This window comes from Mus caroli, unplaced genomic scaffold (assembly GCF_978045245.1).
Source record: "Mus caroli unplaced genomic scaffold, Mus_caroli_1 scaffold_18, whole genome shotgun sequence".
In the NCBI taxonomy this organism is placed as follows: Eukaryota; Metazoa; Chordata; class Mammalia; order Rodentia; family Muridae; genus Mus; species Mus caroli.
In genome coordinates, this window is record NW_028227273.1 from 42888523 (window position 1) to 42902620 (window position 14098).

A 14098-nucleotide genomic window follows, 5' to 3' on the forward strand; every position below is an offset into this window, starting at 1 on the left:
CTACCACCACCAAGCCTAACATTTCCCATGTTTTGCCTCCGATCTTCTGAAGAACTACAGAAGGAACATCAACTGGAAGTGCTATTTTTAGTCCTGCTTTCTCATGGCTGGAAGGTGCTACATGCTTCTGTAAATATTCTGCCTTTGGTCAGCGTAACAAACCCAACACTGGATGCTGGACCTAAGTGTGCCATGTGAGAGACAGAAAAATGGTCTTTTCTCTCAGTGACTCACCACAAATAGGCAGCATGTCTACCAAACACTCTTACCTACTGAGCCTTTTCCTTGGCCCCAAGCTTCTGCGTTTAATTCTAGACTCTATAACAGATGAATTTTGAGTATGATGCAAGTGGGGATTGAGCCACGCCCACCCTCTCCCAGATACCTAGTTACCCTGACACCATTTGCCGAGAGCCTTTTTGTTGTTGTTGTTCATTGTGTTGCTTTGGTTGGTGTGGCTAAGACATGTGAAACTAATCAATTCTAAGAAGACAATACATGTTAATTTTATAATGCGTTTTAGAAAAATCACAGTACCCTCACTAACAAAAAAGGCCTTAAAATTGTCACCAGAATTGACTCTTCCCATGAACTCACAGAAAACACACACGTCTCAGATGTGTCTGACATCAGAAAACTAATACTTAGTACTGCCTTCTTCCAGACTGCTGCTGTTTATCTGTCCATTGTCTGCTAAAGGGTCTTCCTTGAGCTCCAAACATCTGGAAAGAACCAGGCATGAGGAGAGATGGGCTGGGGTGGATATTATATGTAACAGACTGTGTCAAGCAAACATTACAAAGTACAGTAAGCAGGATATAGTGGTGCATGCCTTTAATGCCAGCCAGCACTTGAGGTTAACACTGGGCAGGAGGATCTCTGTCAGTTTAAGTCTACCTTGGTGTTCACAGTGACCTCTAAACCTGTCTGGAGCACGCCTAGAGCTTTGGCTGTCTTTTCCATTACCTAAACCTACCTAAACCAGATATTTTTCTAGGTGTGTGTGTTTTAACTTTTATGTATATGGTTATGTAGATAGGGTTTTACTGTGCGGCCTTCATCCAGAACCTTATGCCTCTGCCTCCTAGGTCTGGGACTACAGTTGAGTGCTATCCTTCTTATCTATGTGTGATAGATCTGAGTAAGACTGGGTTTTTTTTTTTTTTTTTTTTTTTAGGTTTTTCGAGACAGGGTTTCTCTGTATAGCCCTGGCTGTCCTGGCACTCACTTTGTAGACCAGGCTGGCCTCGAACTCAGAAATCCGCCTGCCTCTGCCTCCCGAGTGCTGGGATTAAAGGCGTGCGCCACCACGCCCGGCAAGACTGGGTTTTAAAGTCCATCAACTAACATAGGACAAAGATCATCTGGACCTATATTATCTTTATAGCACATTGGTGGTTTTAATAGAAATGGTCCCCACAGCATCATATTTGAATGCTTGGTGTTAGGCACTCGCATTACTTGACAGGGATCATGAGGTGTGGCCTTGTTGGAGGAAATGTTTCACAGTGGATGGGCCTTGGGGTTTCAAATGCTCAAGCAAGACATAGAACTCTCAGCCTGCCGCTCTGTGCCACTGTGCTCCCTGCTGTGAGGATAATGGACTAAACTTCTAAAACTGTAAGCCAGCCCCAATTAAATGCTCTCCTTTATAAGAGTTGCTGTGGTCCTGGTGTCTCTTCACAGCAATTAAGCATCGACTAACACACACATCAAAGAAGATGTTTACCCATAGGCTGGAGAGATAGCTCAGAGGTTAAGAGCAATGGCTGCTTTTCCAGAGGTCCTGAGTTCAATTCCCAGCAACCGCATGGTGGCTCACAACCATCTGTAATGGGATCTTGTGCTATCTACCTTGCAGGCATACATACAGGCAGGCCACTGCATACATAATACGTAAATCTAAAACAAACAAACAAACAAAAAAACCCAAAACAAAAAGATGCTCCTAGCTGAACTCACTGTAGACGGTGAGCACCCTAGGCACTTCCCAGACCTTGCCTGCCACATTGAGATTTACCTCTCCTGAGTTTATAGTTGCACTGTAGTATTCTGGGCCCTTCCTGTAAGTATTCCTCAAAATACTTAGCAATGAATGGAGGGCCAGAGTTCTGGCTAACAAGCATCCACTTCGCCATTTCAGAAAACCTTACCTGCATTTTTTCTGGAAAGCCATTATTATTGATTTTTAGGTAGGGTGGCTATACACCCTAACTCCAGCTATTTGAACTATGGCTGAGGGGGTAGAAGAAGGACAGCCAGCAAATGGCCACAGTGGTGAGGGCAGGTGAGGAGCATGATATGGGAAGATGTCCTAGTCGGGTACAGCTGTTTAGCTAGACACACAGAGGAAGGGAATGGAAGCTGTAACAGCAGCAGCCAAACTAAGAATAACAGAAGTCAGCAGATATATATATATATGTATATATATATATATAAACAAAATATCATGTAAAATGTTGCATTCTAATCCATTATATAGGAAACACTTGTTTTTATAATAGAATATCTCTTTTAAAGTCTTTACAGAAAAAAAAATCATAGAGATACTTTGGATTTGTGATGTGAGGCTGTAGCTATCAGTGTTCGCCAAGTACACCATCGAGTCACAGTGGCAGGCCCTGCCCCCTGCACCATGGACCTACCCTATTCTGTTCACTCTGCTTTTCCAGTTCTGTCCTTGCATTTCACTTCCATTAGAATAATAATGGCACTTAGAATTGGGAACAAAACAGCCTTGGAAGGAGTTACAGAGACACAGTTTGGAGCTGAGATGAAAGGATGGACCATCTAGAGACTGCCATATCCTGGGATCCATCCCATAATCAGCTTCCAAACGCTGACACCATTGCATACACTAGCAAGGTTTTGCTGAAAGGACCCAGATATAGCTGTCTCTTGTGAGGCTATGCCCGGGCCTTTCAAACACAGAAGTGGATGCTCACAGTCAGCTATTGGATGGATCACAGGGCCCCCAATGGAGGAGCTAGAGAAAGTACCCAAGGAGCTAAAGGGATCTGCAACCCTATAGTTGGAACAACATTATGAACTAACCAGTACCCCAGAGCTCGTGTCTCTAGCTGCATATGTATCAGAAGATGGCCTAGTTGGACATCAGTGGAAAGAGAGGCCCATTGGTCGTGCAAACTTTAGCACGCCAGGGCCAAGAAGTGGGAGTAGGTGGGTGGGGGAGCGGGTGGGGGACTTTTGGGATAGCATTGGAAATGTAAATGAAATAAATACCTAATTAAAAAAAAAAGAAAAGAATAATAATGGCAAACACAGCTAGTGACAAGGGAACAGCTGTTGTCCTTGAACTTCAACTCCGTGGTCAGAGCATTGTTTATCCAGCAGTTCCTACAGATGGATACACACGATCACTATCACACTATGAGGAAACTGAGGCAGAAAGCAGCCTTGCTCAAGGCCACACAGGTAGTAACTAGTTAAACTAGGATTCTGGTCCAGGCAGTTGAACACCTTAGGCTACTTGGTCCAGATATGCTTCTTTTGCTTAAAATATGATTTGGTCATGTGGCCCTTCATCTTCAAAATTCATAAACCACACAAAGGGGATACTTTTAACTGTATATAATTTATACAATCAAAGTCAACTTTATTGACTTGTTAAAGTTGAGAAAACTATGACCCTTGGAGCCAAGTTGTTAAGAATACACACACACACACACACAATAAATATACACAAAACTCACAAGAGACTGCACAACATGCTTTGTAAGGCAGGGTTTCTAACATATTAGGGTTCATAAGGAAAGTGTGGGTGTGTTGTTGTACATTTCTGATGTTTGAGTAGCTGATAAATATGGCCTCAAAGCAAGAGAGTCAGAAAGAATAAGCAACTGGTGGATTATTTTTCCTGATTATTTTTGTTATTTGCTAACTTTCTATGAGTATCTATTTTGATCACTTTTTCTTTTATCTCCCTCCCATCCCTCCTAACCCTTTAGCCCCCAACCCTATCTGTTTTTTTTTTCCCCAATTTTATTTTGGTTTCCCTTAGTTTAGCTAAGGCCATCTGTGTGAGCATTAGCTGGGATCTACCCACCAAGTCTGCTGGGGCCATCACTGGGTACAGGACTGAGAGTGATGGCTACCCTTTCTCTGAATCAGTAGAAAACAGGCCAGCCATGAGGGAAGAGACCCCTGAGTTCCTTCCCTCGCGCCTGACTGTTGAGGAATCAATTTTTATTTATTCATTTACTTCTTACAATAACAATTTTATTACACTCATTTATGCATTAATAATGTGTGAATGAATGTAGGTTGGAGCCATGGCACATGTGTGGAGGTCTCCTTCTAATGTAGAGGTCACAGGCATCCAACTTAGGTGCTAAGGCTTGAGGGCAAGCCCCTTTTATCTGCTAAGCCATCATGCCAGTTCCTGAATCAATTTTTAAAAATATAATCTGCTATTATATTTACAGTGAGTCTAGCCTCACTAGCAATGTACATACATAAACTACACAAGATATGTCTACAGGCCAAAAATCATCCTAAGAAGTGTACTTTAACATGTAGTTAAGCTAGCAATATTTACTATTTCAATTTCTCATGTAAACATGGGATTTAGTGTTTCTTTTGATAGATACATCCTTCAGACTACTGTTGTTTTTCCTTCGATGGTTAATCTTAACTGTCAATGTGATGGGATTTATAATTACCATGGAAACTTACCTCTCGGTGTGTCTATAAGACTGTTTCCAGAGAGGTTTAAGGGCACAGTGAAGTTCTGTACTGAATATGGACAGCAGTATCCCGTGGCTAGGGTTCTGGACTAAATAAGAAGAGAAAATGAGCTGAATCCAACACTCATCTGGCTGCTTCCTGGCTGCATGGGACCAAAGGCCTCAAGCTCCCCACCCTCACCCCCCCACCTTCCCCGTTGTGACCCAAAAGAAATCCTTGGCATTGCTTCTTTTTTTTTTTTTTTTTTGGTTTTTTTTCGAGACAGGGTTTCTCTTTATAGCTCTGGTTGTCCTGGAGCTCACTTTGTAGACCAGGCTGGCCTCAAACTCAGAAATCTGCCTGCCTCTGAGTGCTGGGATTAAAGGCGTGCGCCACCACGCCTGGCTGTTGCTTCTTTGAGATGTTTTGCCACAGCCATGAGAAGAAGTAATTTACAGGCCATCACTGTTAATGATCTTAATTTGGTCAGCTTCACCAGGTGAAAATTTAAAAGTTTGCAATCCTGCATATAGGGGATGATCAGACTCCAGTGAACATCTGCAAAGCCAGCCCTTCATTTTGAGGATCAGTTTGAGTTTAGTCTTTACAGATATTCAAAGAGGCTCCAGCCTACAGTTCCCTAAACCAGGGCTAGGGCCCTTACTGATCTCTGCTTCAGATAACCTTCCAGTCTAACCTTTCTTTCTATCTAAAGGGATCTCAAAGTGTTAGTTCCTTTAAGGAACTTTTAAAAAATGCCTCCAGCTAGAAGGTCTGCCTCACCTTAGCACTTCCCATAGGCCCCAGTGCCTCAATTAGCATTGCAATAGTGTTTTCCTGCCCAACTGGAGAATGTGTTCTTTGAAAAGAACTCTTAATCAAATCCTTATTCCCCAGTCCTCTGTAGAACTCCCAACTTCTACTAGGTTTTAAGTGAATATTTATGGAATGAACAAGATGTGGGGTATATGGCAAATGAGCAAATATTTTTGCATTCCAGGGGTAGAGAAGCCATTTGATGCTTACAGAGTGACGTAGGGTGGCTCAAGGTCAGTGTTCAGATTTTGATAATGATCGTGCATTTTTTAGATGTTGCCTACAGTTATATCATACCTTTGTCAGGAAAACAAGTCTTGAGGAAAAAAGAAAATGTGTAATATTAGTCAACGTAAAAGGCGTTGCCGTGACTTACTTTGGTGGAGGTGGGAGTTGAGCCTCACTGGAAGAGTCGAATTATGTCTCTCTGTTAGCCATTCTGGGAAGGCTCAAATAAGAGAATGGAAGACTTGGGCTGCAGCGTGATGGGTCAGCTGGAAGACTACCGGAGGACAAGAGGTACCACCAATCTAGAGTCATTAGATCTGTGCCTTCAATACCACAGCTCCCTACTCTTGGGCACTATCCTGTGTTGACTCCATAGAGCCACAGGAGTCCTAGTTGAGTTCTGCAGAGACCCAATCATATATGTCACCTCACAATGCCAGCATGCCTCCCTCCCTCGTGACTTTTTTTTTTTTTTGGACTAAGTGAAGAGATACAGACAAAAATGCACTTGTGGCTGAAATCTGAATTGTTACTCAAGCCAAAGGCCCATCCTGACCAATTTGCTCTGTCCTGTTACAAACACAAGACTATAAATGATGGTTGTGAGTTTCAAGAACACCAATTCCGTACACATGAAGGAAAACAAAAATGTCAAGCGCACAAAGATGGAAGAAATGACTTTGAAATGTACTCATTCTCACACTAAATATTGTAGGCACCAAACCGAACTCTACTCTGGGGTAAGCTCTGAACCCGGAATCCAGGCCATTATATGGCTATCCACTTAAGACATCTGATCACATGATCTGTAAAGGTCTGAATAGGCAAAGTAGCCATAAAAATAGCATCGAACCCAGATCTTCTGACTGTGTTCTTTTCCTTAAAAGCAAATTTGAAAGTTACATTTATTTATTGTGTGGGTGGGTGGGCCTGGTTCTTTGAGGCATCGCTTCTGTCCTTCCATCAAGTAGGACCTGGGAACCAAACTCACGTCGGGTAGGTTTGGGGGCAAACATCTCTACCCACCACAGGCCCAGTTTCCTCAGCCCCAGGCACCAGGCATGTTCAAGGCTGTACCACAGACAGAAAGGAGAATTTATCTTTCTCCTTGACTCAAGGCCTTCACTCAAATCAGTTATGGTTTCACAGTCTCATGCTTCTTATTCACTAACTAAGTGAATTATTCACTAATCCTGTTTTATCCCTTTCCTTGTATGTAGTGTAGAAGGCAAAACTGTACTCTCTCTTTTCTGAAAAGATCAGTGGCTATTGATATTAACTCCTATGATCTATATTTTGATATGCTTTAGATTTACGTGTCTGTCAACTACTTACACTACATTTGGATTTGTTAGAAAAATGAAATCAGGGGCTTTCTAGATGTTTCGGGGCTTTGGGGCATTGTGTGTTTCTGAAAGACTTCGGGTTCGATCCCCAGCACCCACAAGACATCTCACAACCATCTGTAACTTCAGTCCCAGGGGATGTGATACAGGTCTCTTCTGAACTCCCCTGGCACCAGGCATGTAGATGATGAACAGATATACACGCAGGCAAAAGATCCCCCCCCCCCCCCACACACACACATAAAATAAGATGATTAGAAGTATCTTTAAACATAAGTATACCACATCATGCTGGATCCTATAACAAAATACCTTGGACCTGGAAATTTTTTAAAAGGTGTGTGTGTGTGTTTATGCCACTTTAGTGTGGGTGCCTATAAACTTAGAGATCGTAGATGCTGCCTGTTATTGACTGTTAGGGATGGAAAGAAAGGAGAAGAGAAGGAAATCCAGGCAGTTGGAAGCAAAGTGAGACCTTACTCTATTTTTTTGTTTGTTTGTTTGTTTGTTTGTTTTCGAGACAGGGTTTCTCTGTGTAGCCCTGGCTGTCCTGGAACTCACTCTGTAGACCAGGCTGGCCTCGAACTCAGAAATCCGCCTGCCTCTGCCTCCCAAGTGCTGGGATTAAAGGCGTGTGCCACCACGCCCGGCTGAGACCTTACTCTAAATGATGGGATTTAGCTGATAAGCTGAATTACTAGGTAAACATAGGAGTGTATAAAAGAGGAAATGTTAATGCATTTTTGGGTTTCTGTTGTGCTCCAACTTTATATGTTCACAATAATAATCAGTAAAGGCTAAGCTTGCAGAGCCTCCATTCTCATCTGCCCTGCTCAGTGGGAATACTGGCCCTAGTTAGACAAGTCCCTACTTTGGCAAATCAAGGCAAGACAATTTGAAGTCACCCAGGACTTGAAGGGAAAAAAACTGAGCCAGGAAGAGAAACTCATGTTTTACTTTGTTTTGCTCTTTGTAATCACCCATAGCTTCTTGCTTTGTTTTCGAGGGGGCTCTTTGGTTTGGGGGTGGGGGTGGGGTGAGAGGAAGAAGAGGAAGAAGGGGGGGGGAGGAGGAGCAGAAGGGGGAGGAGGTAGTTCCCCAAATGAAAACTAGTTCATATTTGTTTATATCCTTATGCCTTTGGCATGGTATTTTGAATTATAAAAAGAAAAGTTGAAAAAATTGACTGAAGAATTCTAGGGAATTCAAGGATGGACGAGGGGGCTCTCAGAAAGCAGCTTGAACTATGTCATTTTGCTTCATTTAGAATGACCTCACCAAAAAAACCAAACCAAACCAAACCAAAAAACAAAACACAAACAAAAAAATCCCACTGCACCGTCGACATGTTTGCTACCAAGGTTCAAATCGCTAGTCACCCACCGTGTCAGGCTTGATTCATAGGCAACCGACAGAAGAGGACCTGACAGAGCTTTTAGGAAAAACTGAATTCTCAGCCCACAGTCACTTTCCAGGAACTTGCCTGCAAACAGTTCTGCGCTGGAGGGATGGAACTCCCAGCAATCTCAATCCTGCCACCCTGACTGCCTTCGCTCCACATACAATTATTTATGGGGACTTAATGAGAGAGCAAGCCTTATGTGAAAGAACGCAAGAAAGTGCAGCTGCTAAAAACAGACCCAGGCAGTTCTACAGTCCTTATTTTTACAACTGAGCTTCTGCAATTCCTGCCACGAACCTAACAGCTCCACTCCTTGCCAAACACACAAAGAGAAAAGTAAAAACTGTTTTCGTTCTGCAACCCCCTTAACTTCGAGTAAACAGTAGTAATTTTCTATCGTCACGTTCAATGCAAATTTTCCAAAGGCGACACAACAGGAAACAAAAGACCTGTTAGTTGATAGCTTCCTTAGAGCTGGGGGTTGTGTGGGGAAGGAGTAGCAGGGGAGTGGGTTAAAGTTGATAGAGTCCAATTTCTCCCTAGCTTGGGGGTCCAAGCCTTCAGCTAGTTTGACCTTTCAGAGTTCTTTGGAGCTTCACCAGTTGAAAAGGTCCCTGGGCCCAGCCTCCCCTCCTACGAAATCCGCATTTCTTGACCTCTTTGCCCCTGCTTTTGGGTGGGTCAGGGTGGGAGAAGTGACTTGGACATTCACTTATGCATCCCCTTCTGGTTGGGTGCGTCGACCTACAGCTGCCGACAGGAAAATGATACTGATACAAATAGCTGGGGTAGAGAAGGGGGTCTGCAAGAGGCCCCCTCCTCCTCCATCCACTATGTGTTCCTCAATAGGGGTGCCCAAGAGAAGAGGATAGGAAGAAGAGCCCATCAGTTTGAAGGGAAGAAGGTCCCCTCTAGGAAAGATCTTCTCCATCAAACATTGAAGAGAGGGGAAAACTTGGCCCGCATGCCCCTACTGGGGAGCGACACACCCCACACAAGCTGGCTTGCGGGGCGCGGGGGTTGTGCTCAGGCCTCTCACCTGACTTCCTCCTCCGCTGGCACACACACCAATGCCCCGCGCTCTGCACCCCCAAAGCCCAGGCAAACAACGACAAGAGGAAGCGGCGGGCGGCGAGGGTGCGCGGCGGGGGCGGTGCAGGTGAGGGCCGGGGCGGTGGGGCTCCGGGGCTCGCCCACACTTACCCTGGCGGCCGCGGGGTCGCTCTCCCGCAGCGACCCTGCACCCGGGCGGCGCTCAGGGATGTGGCGGCTGCGGTGGCTCGGGCTCGGCTCAGCTCGGGCTCCACTGCGCGCTCTCGGAGCCACCGGCCGCCCAGGATCCTGCCGCCAGGGGGAGAAGCGGCCGCGGGCGCGGGGGAGGCAGGCCGGGCCCGGTCGCTCCCGCTGTGGGGTCCGCAAGCCCCCCACGCGGGCGAGAGGCGAAAGCGCGGCGCTCAAGGCACGCACGGCCCCCGGCCAGCGTCGGGGGGCTCTCGTGGGGGCGCCCCGATCGCCCGCGCCGCGCTCTACACTGCGGGCTCCGAGCGGCTCCCGCGCCCCCTCCCGCGCCCCGCCCCGCCCCCGCCCCTTCCCTTCCCCCTCGGCCCCGCGCGCTCCCCGCTCGCTGCTCGCCGCGCTCTGCCCCCTTTAAACGCCCACTTCGGATGGGGAGAGGAGACAACTTGAAGTCAAGTTGCCATTAACTTCCGCGGCGGCCGCCAGCTCGGCGGCGGGGAGGTGGCAGCAGCTGCAGCCGCCGCCCGGGAAGTCCGCCGCCCGGCGCGCCCGCGCGGGGAGCCGACCCGGCCTCAGCCCGCACCGCTGTCCCGCGCTGTCCCGGTTCCACGCCTGAGTGAGTCCCGCTTCTTTGCTCCCTGCTAGTGCTGCTCCCGCTCTGGGTCTCTTGCCCGGCTCGCCTCGGTTTTCTGCGGATGCGGAACCGATCCAAACTTCTCAGTGGCCCCGGCTGGGGCGACTCTGCGCCCCTAGCGTGCCGGGGTCTTGCTGGCCCTTCTCTAGAGCGCGCTTAGATATTCGGGAGGATTGGGCTGGTGAAGTGAGGGTCATGGCTGGGATGCGGACTTACTTGGCGTCTTTGCCTCTCCCGCACACCTGCCCGGCAGGAGTCCCTCGTTAGACATTTTAGTCCAGGTCGTGGGTATGGCCCGCTTTAGAGGACGAAGGCGGCGTGGGGGAAGCCCTCAGCGGGCGAGTGGGGAAAAGGGAGCCGCTCGGTGAGCCCCGGTGCGGGAAAGGAGGCGAGGTGCGGGGTGGAGTTGGAAAGGTCGCGCGCCAGATCTGGAGTTCACTTAGCATCCTCTCCCATCTCATTTCCCCCTGTTCTTTCCCGGCCAGCCCTACTTTGCTGGTGGCGAGAGGAGGTGGATAGGGGCCTGGGAAGTTTGTGGCAACTTCTCTATCCCGAGAGCCACTCGGGCGCTGGGCGCTCAAGTTGGAGCCCAGAGTTTGAGAGCCGAAGAACAGCGCTCGTGCAGCCCACGCCGGCGATCGCGGGTCGGACCTGGAGGGTGATTCGGGTTTGGGCTTGGGCGGGAAGCCGAGGGAGGTACATGGTATCTTAGCTGGGACTGTGGCCCCACAGGTACAGCCCGGGGGTCAACTCCTCATTTCCCTGCGACAGTACACACCCGAGAGCGGCGGCCTTCTACAGTGTTCCTCCATTGCAGAGCTCCCAGGGTGACCGAACTGGGGTTGGGCAGCTCGAATGCAAGGGAATGAGGGGGCAAGCGTCAGGTCCAGACGGTGACACGTGCGTGTGCTTGGCCGAGCAAAAGGCGCTAAACAGGTTCCCTTCTGGGATGATCCCAGAAGACCAAGAGGACAGCAGCTTAGAGCTCAGGGTAGAGGTTTTGACCCTGGCCTCCACCAGGGCCAGGTTTTACTTAACAAGATGTCAACCACAGGCTCATCTCTCAAAATGTCCGGTTGACAACTTTGACCTCTGCACCCTTTCTGGGAGAACTTTCTCTGAGGCATGCAGGATTCCCAGGGTTAAGACGTGGATTTCACTTGTCCATAGGGACCGGAAGACACCCAATTCCCTGGAGAGAACCTTTTCTGCTCCCGATTGATTGGCTGGGGTTCCATGTTTGTATCCTTGGAGGCCAGAGAACCCAACTTTCCCAAGACAGAAGAGAGGAATGAGCAAGAGTCTGGTCTCTTTCTGCCAGAAGTCAGGTTCTGTCCTTAAGCAGTACCTGGATTTTTACAGTGTTTGTGTCTGGTGACAGAAGCTCAGCCTTCCAAAAACTTTACTTAAATTTACACCTTGTCCAGAGTGGATTTTCTGAAAGAGTGAAATTTTATTTTGTAGTCAGATTCTCCAGATAGGTAGGTAGGTAGGTAGGTAGGAAGATAGATAGATAGATAGATAGATAGATAGATAGATAGATAGATAGATAGAAAGATAGATGAGTAAGTAAGTCATGCCATACTTTAGATCCAAAGAAAGCAAGGGTTGCGGTGCTGGCTCTATAAACCTTTATGAATCTCCCATGTGGAACTCGTGCTATGACTTAGCAGCGGTTCTTTATTTCTATGGCATATTATTTTTGTAGAACAGTAGTAAGTGCATACACTGGCTGCTCCAGTCTGCTGGCAAACATTAGCATTCAAGCTTACATTTTTGACAAATGTGCAGACAGGAATAGCATGAATAGGCATCTTAAATATTAACAACCCAAGCATCTGTTGTGAAACAAATTTAATATATTTACTCAGTCTTTCTCACATTGTTAGGAAAGGTTATAATAAGTGCTTAATTTCAACTTAACTTAGCAGAAGTAACTGGCGGCATCATTCACTACCTCCCAAGCTCTAACACAGTTACCACGCAGAAATACTTTAATTAACTTGGTTAAGGGCATTGTTAAATAAATACACTTTAAGCAATGTGCATACTATATAACATGCAACAGTAGCGGAATAGTCATCCTGTTTGTATGCATTTTAAATGACCTCATCTTATAAATATACCAAGTATGTTTATTCTTCATCTCCATTTGACACTTATTAGTTCATTTTTTTCTAATGGAAACAATATTTTAAATGTAGAGTTGTTCAGTCATATGTAATACATAATATGTAAACAGTAGCAATAAAATACAGAGCATTGTTAAATTTGAATATGGCTACATGTAACAAGGTTATGCAAGAGAAATAAAATCACTGCTCAATTTTGTTTTCCTTTCTGAATAATGAATACAGATGATGGATGAAAAAGGAACAAATAGGGATTTCCTCCCTGAAGTAATAGCTTCTTAAAATGTATGCGAGGTAGGGGAGGGAGAACAATGATAAAGACCTAAAGAACTTCCCAAATCCACATAGCTATTTCCAGAATCAATGCATTCCTTACTTTCCCACAAGCTGAAATATGTAATAAATAATAGTTCTTTGTATGTAAAAGTATTCAAAAGGAATGCCTTTTGTTCCCTTGTAATAAATTAATATATTCTTCTTTGGTTGATAATCTACAAAAGTAGTTCCTTGTCTCTTGGCATTTTCAACAAAAGCAACAACAAAATGAATATTGGTTTATTCTTCAAAGAAGTCTGTTGCCAGCTATATGAACCTGTAACTGAGTAAGATATGATGCTGTTGAGTGATAGCTGAGAAACACCACAGTAAACTAGCAGGGTCTGAAAATCTAGGAGGGAATCTCAATGTTTTTTTTTTTTTTTTCATGTGACAGGTTGTGGGTTGTAAATTAGGCCTAAAAGGTCAGGTGACAGGCACCTGTTCCTCATTATTGTAGAAAGCTTTTGGTTACAAACAGTGTTAGGCTAAACATAACATGGGTATGTAACAGGGACTCTCTAAAGCACTCCAGTAGTTTTTACCTACTCTGTAAATGTCTAAACAGGACATACATAGATAAGCCCTGTGTATAAACACATCGTTTCTTCCCTACATGTTATCTTGTATGATTGCAATTAATATTATGTTAGCACTTGGAAATGATGAAGTAGATAAATGAATATGACTAGATCAATCTTCTAATTATGTCTAGACATTGTAGTTGAATGCAAAATTTTTTTGTTTCTTAAAAACAACCCTCTTTTTCCTTTGCAAATTATTGATTGGTTGTGAGAATTATGTTCATCTTTTACCTGGAAAACCTTGCCAAGTGGCCTTTTATACTTTTTAGATGAATTCTCATTTAAAATGATATCACAGAATATTTTTTCTCAGCACCCATATATGAGGGGGAAAATCAGCTACTACATATTGCAGTAGCTTTGTGCCATACATAAACCAGAAAGAAAACCACACTGTACAGGAATGTAGGAAGGCTCTTCAGACCTGGCTGTTCTCTTGGGAATATTCAGAGTTCTTCATATTGAAAAAAGAGAGCACAGCTTAATCCCTATAAGTGGTTTCCTTTTACATGTTCCAGAGAGCAAACTGTGCATGTATATGGAAAAGACCACACTAGCAGAAGGTGACAGAATATTAGAGGTGCCAGTTGCTTTTAATTAGCAGAGGAGGAGGATTTTGAGTAAAGTAAATAACTCAGGTTATTCAGTTCTGTTATTAAAATATGTTCTTTATCCTTTTTGCCTTTAAATAGTTTGTGCTTTTTATATGAAGCGCTCCT

The 14098-nt window shown here is 45.4% G+C and overlaps 1 protein-coding gene across 2 annotated transcripts in view; it reads left to right on the forward strand.

Moving 5' to 3' along the window:
- Positions 1 to 9562: 9562 nt before the first annotated feature.
- Positions 9563 to 14098, forward strand: part of Satb1 (SATB homeobox 1) — a 96917-nt gene continuing 92381 nt past the window's right edge. Inside the window, exon 1 of one of the 2 annotated variants that reach the window (XM_029471561.2) lies at positions 9563 to 9637. The gene's annotated coding sequence lies outside the window, so the exon portion shown is untranslated. Of the gene's footprint in view, positions 9638 to 10209; positions 10331 to 14098 lie in introns of those variants that run through there. The other variant, XM_085832619.1, reaches the window with a different exon arrangement.